The sequence below is a fragment of the Bufo bufo genome, chromosome 5 (assembly GCF_905171765.1).
Source record: "Bufo bufo chromosome 5, aBufBuf1.1, whole genome shotgun sequence".
NCBI lineage: Eukaryota > Metazoa > Chordata > Amphibia > Anura > Bufonidae > Bufo > Bufo bufo.
In genome coordinates this window covers 249,792,968-249,801,326 of record NC_053393.1, presented here as the reverse complement: position 1 = coordinate 249,801,326, position 8,359 = coordinate 249,792,968, and the positions used below count along the sequence as shown (strand labels likewise).

The 8,359-nt window shown below is 42.9% G+C and overlaps 1 protein-coding gene across 2 annotated transcripts in view; it reads right to left on the bottom strand.

The window, feature by feature from the left end:
- Nucleotides 1-531: 531 nt before the first annotated feature.
- LOC121002046 (aromatic-L-amino-acid decarboxylase-like) overlaps nucleotides 532-8,359 on the bottom strand; it is a 320,554-nt gene continuing 312,726 nt past the window's right edge. For both annotated transcript variants that reach the window (XM_040433347.1, XM_040433346.1), the window contains exon 15: nucleotides 532-722. The gene's annotated coding sequence lies outside the window, so the exon portion shown is untranslated. The remainder of the gene's footprint in view (nucleotides 723-8,359) is intronic.

The following is an 8,359-nucleotide window of genomic DNA, read 5'->3' as shown; positions in this document are numbered from 1 at the left end:
GCCGAACTTAAAACAGAAGTTCGCTCAACACTAGTAGATAGCACATGGTGTGCTGTCTGCATCTTTTTGCAACACCACTGAAGTGAATGGGTCTGTATCCGAGCCGCAGAAATTGTGTCTCGGATGCGGACCCAAACGACGGTCGTGTGAATGAGGCCTTATATTAAAGGGACGCCATCATGAGGCCACAGTTAGGCAAGGGCTACACAACGACACTGGTCGCGCGACACCTGTCGCGGCCAGGATCGCTGAGTAGCGGTGATCCCATAGAAATGAATAGATCTCCACGGCAGTCGCAAGAAATCCAACACGGCTGGATTTTTTGTGACTGTCGTGGCAATACCATTCATTTCTATGGGATCACTGCTGCTCAGCGATACTGGCCGCGACAGGTGTCGCTCAACCACTGCGGTCGTGTAGCCCTTGCTTTAATCTCATTGGTTGTGGGATTTCTGCTGTTGGTTGGCCATTCACATGGAAAACCATTGAAAAGTAAAGGAATAAAAAGACTGCTTTACATACTTATTTTCTCTGCGGGATCTTTTTGATGTCTGATTCAATAATACATCAGTAATGTACGCCACATCTTCACATTTATTTAAAGTTATTGATTCACATTCTTCTGACAGTATTGTCAACAAGAAAATACATACTTTTAGGAAAAATACAGGGTTTGCAAGCACAATATATTTTTCTTATTCCTTGATAAGTAGCGTCTTGGCCTGAAAACAGAAACATTTATTAGTTAATAAAGTAATCACATACATTTGCACATGCTAAAATATTAAATTCATAGGAGCTCCATATGAGCCACCTGTTGAAGTGTAGAGGAACTTGAATAGGAATCTGTCCATCTAGTTATGTCCGCAAGATAACATTATTTTGATTGTGTGAAGAGGAACAGGACACTGGAGTTTACCAAAGATCCAACTTCTAATGAAATACATTTGAAAATCACTTAAACAATGTACAAATGTAAAAATAATATTATAACTGGAAGTACAGTATACATACAAGAAGCAGAGCAGAAAGTAGCAAAACCAAATGGCCAAACAGATAACAATAATTGTTGATGACACTATAGGAAAAAGTACAGTAAAGGGATTATCCTAATCTAATTATTCTAATCCAGTTCCAGTGAAAGGATTAGAAGTCTGTACTGTCAGACATATTAGTCCCTTTGATTATCTGAATGGTAACAATTTGTACATTGTAAGCCCTTGCGGGCAGGGCCCTCTCTCCTACTGTACTAGTTTGTAACTGGTCTTGTTCTTGCCTATTGTTTGTACACTGCTCAAAAAAATAAAGGGAACACTTAAACAACACAATGTAACTCCAAGTCAATCACACTTCTGTGAAATCAAACTGTCCACTTAGGAAGCAACACTGTGTGACAATCAATTTCACATGCTGTTGTGCAAATGGGATAGACAACAGGTGGAAATTATAGGCAATTAGCAAGACACCCCCAATAAAGGAGTGGTTCTGCAAGTGGTGACCACTGACCATTTCTCAGTTCCTATGCTTCCTGGCTGATGTTTTGGTCACTTTTGAATGCTGGCGGTGCTTTCACTCTAGTGGTAGCATGAGACGGAGTCTACAACCCACACAAGTGGCTCAGGTAGTGCAGCTTATCCAGGATGGAACATCAATGCGAGCTGTGCCAAGAAGGTTTGCTGTGTCTGTCAGCGTAGTGTCCAGAGCATGGAGGCGCTACCAGGAGACAGGCCAGTACATCAGGAGACGTGGAGGAGGCTGTAGGAGGGCAACAACCCAGCAGCAGGACCGCTACCTTCGCCTTTGTGCAAGGAGGAACAGGAGGAGCACTGCCAGAGCCCTGCAAAATGACCTCCAGCAGGCCACAAATGTGCATGTGTCTGCTCAAACGGTCAGAAACAGACTCCATGAGGGTGATATGAGGGCCCAACGTCCACAGGTGGGGGTTGTGCTTACAGCCCAACACCGTACAGGACGTTTGGCATTTGCCAGAGAACACCAAGATTGGCAAATTCGCCACTGGCGCCCTGTGCTCTTCATAGATGGAAGCAGGTTCACACTGAGCACATGTGACAGACGTGACAGAGTCTGGAGATGCCGTGGAGAATGTTATGCTGCCTGCAACATCCTCCAGCATGACCGGTTTGGCATTGGGTCAGTAATGGTGTGGGGTGGCATTTCTTTGGAGGGCCACACAGCCCTCCATGTGCTCGCCAGAGGTAGCCTGACTGCCATTAGGTACCGAGATGAGATCCTCAGACCCCTTGTGAGACCATATGCTGGTGCGGTTGGCCCTGGGTTCCCCCTAATGCAAGACAATGCTAGACCTCATGTGGCTGGAGTGTGTCAGCAGTTCCTGCAAGATGAAGGCATTGATGCTATGGACTGGCCCGCCCGTTCCCCAGACCTGAATCCAATTGAGCACATCTGGGACATCATGTCTCGCTCTATCCACCAATGTCACGTTGCACCACAGACTGTCCAGGAGTTGGCAGATGCTTTAGTCCAGGTCTGGGAGGAGCTCCCTCAGGAGACCGTCCGCCATCTCATCAGGAGCATGCACAGGCGTTGTAGGGAGGTCATACAGGCACGTGGAGGCCACACACACTACTGAGCCTCATTTTGTTTTAAGGACATTACATCAAAGTTGGATCAGCCCGTAGTGTGCTTTTCCACTTTAACTTTGAAGGTGACTCCAAATCCAGACCTCCATGGGTTGAAAAATTTGATTTCCATTTTTTTATTTTTGTGTGATTTTGTTGTCAGCACATTCAACTATGTAAAGAACAAAGTATTTCAGAAGAATATTTAATTAACTCAGATCTAGGATGTGTTATTTTTGTGTTCCCTTTATTTTTTTGAGCCGTGTATTTTGTATGTATACCCCTTATCATATTTATAGTGCCATAGAATAAATGATGCTGTCATAAATAATAATATTAATTCCTGTGATGCTGGTTCAGGAAATACTGTAATTGCTTGGCCACCCAGCACATCCCTACTACTGGCAATTGTGTAACTGGGCTGATTTTCCATGTAAGTGGGACTGCTGAACAGGGTTGTAACTAAAATACATTAGGCTCTAGAGCAGTGGTTGGGAACCCTGCCCCATGCCAAAAAATGCTAATGACTGGTCATTAGCATGCGAGAGGCAAATGAAGGTGTGAACAGCGCTGCACTGGCTGTACTCACCTTCCCTGATCCCTGCACTATGACCTGACCCTGTGCGCTGTCAGGTCAAAGTACAGCAAGGTGGGGAGAAGACCAGGGAGGGTAAGTGAATCAGCCAAGTGGCAGCGCCACCCAGAGTTGGAGAGGGAAGTTAATTTTTTTATTTATTTTAAATGTCTGATCTGAGGCTGGGGGCCTATTGGGGGGGTCTGAACAGGCTGGGGTGTCTGATGAGGGTCTGATCTGAGGTCTGATTGGGGCTGATCTGAGGCTGGGGGCCTATTGGGGGGGTCTGAACTTAGGCTGGGGGGGTCTGATGAGGGTCTGATCTGAGGCTGGGGGGGTCTGATGATTGTCTGATCTGAGGCTGGGGGGTCTGAAGAGGGTCTGATCTGAGGCTGGGGGGTCTGAAGAGGGTCTGATCTTAGGCTAGGGAAGGTCTGAAGAGGGTCTGATCTGAGTTTGGGAGGTCTGATGGGAGCTTATCTGAGGCTAGGGAGGGTCTGATGGGGGTCTGATCTGAGGTTGGGAGGTCTGATAGGGGTGTGATCTGAGGCTGGGGGGTCTGATGGGGGTCTGATCTGAGGTTGGAAGGTCTGATGGGGGTGTGATCTGAGGCTGGGCAGTCTGATCTGAGGCTGGGGGTCTGATTCTAAGGCTGGGGAGGGTCTGATGTAAACTTAAATATTAGACTGATATGTGTGGTCAAAATGGCGCCTGTACTATTTGTAATATATAGTGCAGGCTCCATTTTGTGCTGCAAAAATAAAGTGCTCTACATTTTTTAATTGAAGCGCAATTTCTGTAACTTACCCCTAAGTCACTTATATGTTTTACCAAATATAGCAGTCAAATTTTTAAGTTGAGAATTTTGTATGGCCCCCAAACGATGTTATAAATATCCAAATGGCCCTCGGCAGCAAAAAGGTTCCCCACCCCTGTTCTAGAGTAGAGTAAAGTCAAGATTTGATTCTCCACCTTGTTGACAGTAAACTGATTGTAATAATGAAAAAAGGAAACATAACTGCTTTTACTTTAGGAACAACCAAACATGCATAGTTCTATGAAATACCAGATGTACTGCACAAAGGAGATTTCACATAGCAGAGCTAAACAGCAGAAAGATACCAGCACTTTTTTTTCTCACAAAAAGGAGCGATATTTCATCTGCTTGCTTGTAAAAAATGCATTCTTGAGTAAGGAATACGGTATGTTGCAGGACAACAGACTTATTAGAAACACAGAGCACGACAGCATAGTCCTTAACCAGGGTTAAGCATCTAAAGACAGTATAGTCCTTAACCAGGGTTAAGCATCTCAAGCTTTGCAGGAGTTCCCACCACATTGCATTTCACCAAAGTGACTATAAGTTATGCAGCCTATCCTATGTTTCTGAGGGGTTATCCTCTGCCAAAGCTTACCCTGCTTATACACACTTGCAGCAGAGCACCAATCACTACTCTGCGCTTCCAATTTGGGTCCTGCTTTACCACTACCTTTCATGGATCTCAACCTTCCATGGCCATAAAAGTGCAACATGCTTGTTGCATGATGTAAAACGAGAAAACAATCCCAGGCCCAGCAAGACAGTCACAGATCTAGTTCAATGACATACAACGGAGGGCACCGACTCTACCACACATGCATTCACTTAGGTTGCAATATAACATGTACATCATAACATTTTGTAGAAGAACACTTACCAGGTTACACACAATGACTGTACCGCTCCGCCTAGCAGTGTTCCCGGTGACGTTACCGGCACTGATGGACGGGCTTTATCACTGCCCTAGCTGAGCGATTTAGCGCAGGGCAAGAGCTTCAGAGCATGAAATGCTGCGGTGCTCATGTCAGAGGGGCTGAGTGGGGGGAAAAGGGGATATCTCTGGGTTCAGCTCTGAACCCAGACAACCCCCTTAAGTATTATTAGGTTGGAAAGTAAGGGGTTGATAAAGGGACTTGCAGACCCTTTACTCTGGCAGAGAATTGGCCAGATAATCAGTAATAAGCATTTGTAGGATTTATTATTATTATTATTATTAGCAATAATCTGCTGGTGTAAAGATGCTGCCTATTACCCAATGAATGAGCAAAACACTTGTTTATCAGGTAATATGATCATTTGAGCGGTCACCAAAATCAATTTCTGACAGCAGAGCGTGTTTAGATGGCACGATCTGCTGCCAGTAAACAATGATTCTGTATGGGAACGAGTGATGACATTAGCGATCAATCCTCCCCATTCTGTATAAGAGATCATTGCATTTAAACAAGCAAGCAGGTGATTGTCGGGAAGGAACACCTGGAAATGGGTGCTCTGGAGTGATGGATCATGTTTCACTATCTGGCTGTCTAATGGATTTATCTGGACTTAGGTAATGTCCTCTGGGAATAACCCCTCAGAATGTGTAGTGCCTAAAGGCAGTATTACACTGGCCAATCTTCACTAACATGAACGCTTATTAGCAATCATCTTCCAGTGTAATACTGCCGCTGATTGCCCAATGAACGAGCAAATGCTTGCTCATCAGGCAATTCTGATTTTTAAGTGTACTTAAAAATCAGTGCTTGCCGACGTCAGATCGTGCTGTCTAATAGAGCTTGTTCCCATACTGTCTAATAGCGATCTGCCGCTGGCAAACCACTAGACAGTATGGGGACAAGCTCTATTAGACAGCATGATCTGCCACCGGCAAGCGCAGATTTTTGATCCCATGCTGCGGAGGAGATCGCTGTATGTAATAGCAGCAGTCTCAACCACTAGCTACCAAGCGAATGCCCAGAGGGAATGCTTTCCTCCCGACAATCTCTTGCTCATTTGGCCTTTGTAATACAGGCTTGAAGCTGAAGGAGTGACAATTTCATTAAGTTGTTTTTCAGGGTTTAGACTAGGCCCCTTATTTTCAATGAAGGGCAATGTTATTGCTATAGCATACAATAAAATTTTAGACAATTTTAGGGTGAGTTCACATCAAGTTTTTCCCATCCATTTAACGTATACAAAAAACTCATATGTTAAAGAGTAACTAAACTTTTATAATAATTTTTATATGTTGTCCCTAATCCCCTAAAATTTTTTCTAATAGACTTTATTAATTTTCTATTTTTACTATACTTTTACATCCCTAAAGTGCTTAAAACTCAGATCTCCGTACACCGCTGACAGCTCAGCGGTGTATGGAGTACTCATTTTATGAATAGGCAGCAGTAGTGCTGTGATTATGGGCAGGAGTGCACATTGCTGCTCCTGCCCGTGTTCCCTGGACAATTACTAACTCCTGGCATAGCACTGTACCTGTACCCATGTACTATGTCTGGATTAGTCGAGCGGGCTCCTGCTTCTGCCTGCTCCGCTAAGCTAAGAGAACTGTATGTCAGCTCTTAGCTTAGCGAAGCAGGCAGAAGCAGGAGCCTGGTCCGCTCAGCTAATCCAGGCATAGTACATGGTACACTATGTATACTGAGTGGTGCTCTTTAGGGATGTAAGAGTATAGTAAAAATAGAAAATTAATAAAGTATATTAGAAAAATTTTATTTAGGGGATTAGGGACAACATATTAAAAATAATTATGAAAGTATTTAGTTACTTTTTAAATGAATGGCTCAGACTACACCATAGAGTTCAATTGTAAAAAAAAAAAAAGAAAATTATATATAATATATATATATATATATATATATATATATATATATATATATATATATAGAAAAAGAAAGTCCAGCGGGAGCACCAGCCTGGAAAATGGGTGCAATATCCAAAGGGGGACAACGGCAATCCCCAATAGTATAATAGAGAAAGCAGGACTGCACTCCGAATTGTGATGAAAATCAAAGCAGTTTTATTCACCCATATTATGGCAAATCTTGCCATAATATGGGTGAATAAAACTGCTTTGATTTTCATCACAATTCGGAGTGCAGTCCTGCTTTCTCTAATATATATATATATATATATATATATATATATATATATATATATATATTACACATACACACACACTTTTTTACCGGACTCTGCAGGATACAAGAACGTGGTGTGCTGCGTTTTTGTATATATTTTTTTGTAACGTACAGTACAGACCAAAAGTTTGGACACACCTTCTCATTCAAAGAGTTTTCTTTATTTTCATGACTATGAAAATTGTAGATTCACACTGAAGGCATCAAATCTATGAATTAACACATGTGGAATTATATACATAACAAACAAGTGTGAAACAACTGAAAATATGTTATATTCTAGGTTCTTCAAAGTAGCCACCTTTTGCTTTGATTACTGCTTTGCACACTCTTGGCATTCTCTTGATGAGCTTCAAGAGGTAGTCCCCTGAAATGGTTTTCACTTCACAGGTGTGCCCTGTCAGGTTTAATAAGTGGGATTTCTTGCCTTATAAATGGGGTTGGGACCATCAGTTGCGTTGAGGAGAAGTCAGGTGGATACACAGCTGATAGTCCTACTGAATAGCCTGTTAGAATTTGTATTATGGCAAGAAAAAAGCAGCAAAGTAAAGAAAAACGAGTGGCCATCATTACTTTAAGAAATGAAGGTCAGTCAGTCAGTCGAAAAATTGGGAAAACTTTGAAAGTAAGGGCTATTTGACCATGAAGGAGAGTGATGGGGTGCTGCACCAGATGACCTGGCCTCCACAGTCACCGGACCTGAACCCAATCGAGATGGTTTGGAGTGAGCTGGACCGCAGAGTGAATGCAAAAGGGCCAACAAGTGCTAAGCATCTCTGGGAACTCCTTCAAGACTGTTGGAAGACCATTTCAGGGGACTACCTCTTGAAGCTCATCAAGAGAATGCCAAGTGTGCAAAGCAGTAATCAAAGCAAAAGGTGGCTACTTTGAAGAACCTAGAATATGACATATTTTCAGTTGTTTCACACTTGTTTGTTATGTATATAATTCCACATGTGTTAATTCATAGTTTTGATGCCTTCATAGTCATGAAAATAAAGAAAACTCTTTGAATGAGAAGGTGTGTCCAAACTTTTGGTCTGTACTGTATATGTCAAATGGAGGCATAAAGCATGATGTGAACCCACCCTTGTGGCAATAGTTTGGGGAAAGCACTTTCCTGTTCCAGTATGAGAAACTCAAGTGAACTGCACAGAGATCTAATCAACCACTTTAAATGCCTTTGGGATGAATTGCAACCTCTAATGTAAGCCAACATCAGTGTCTGACC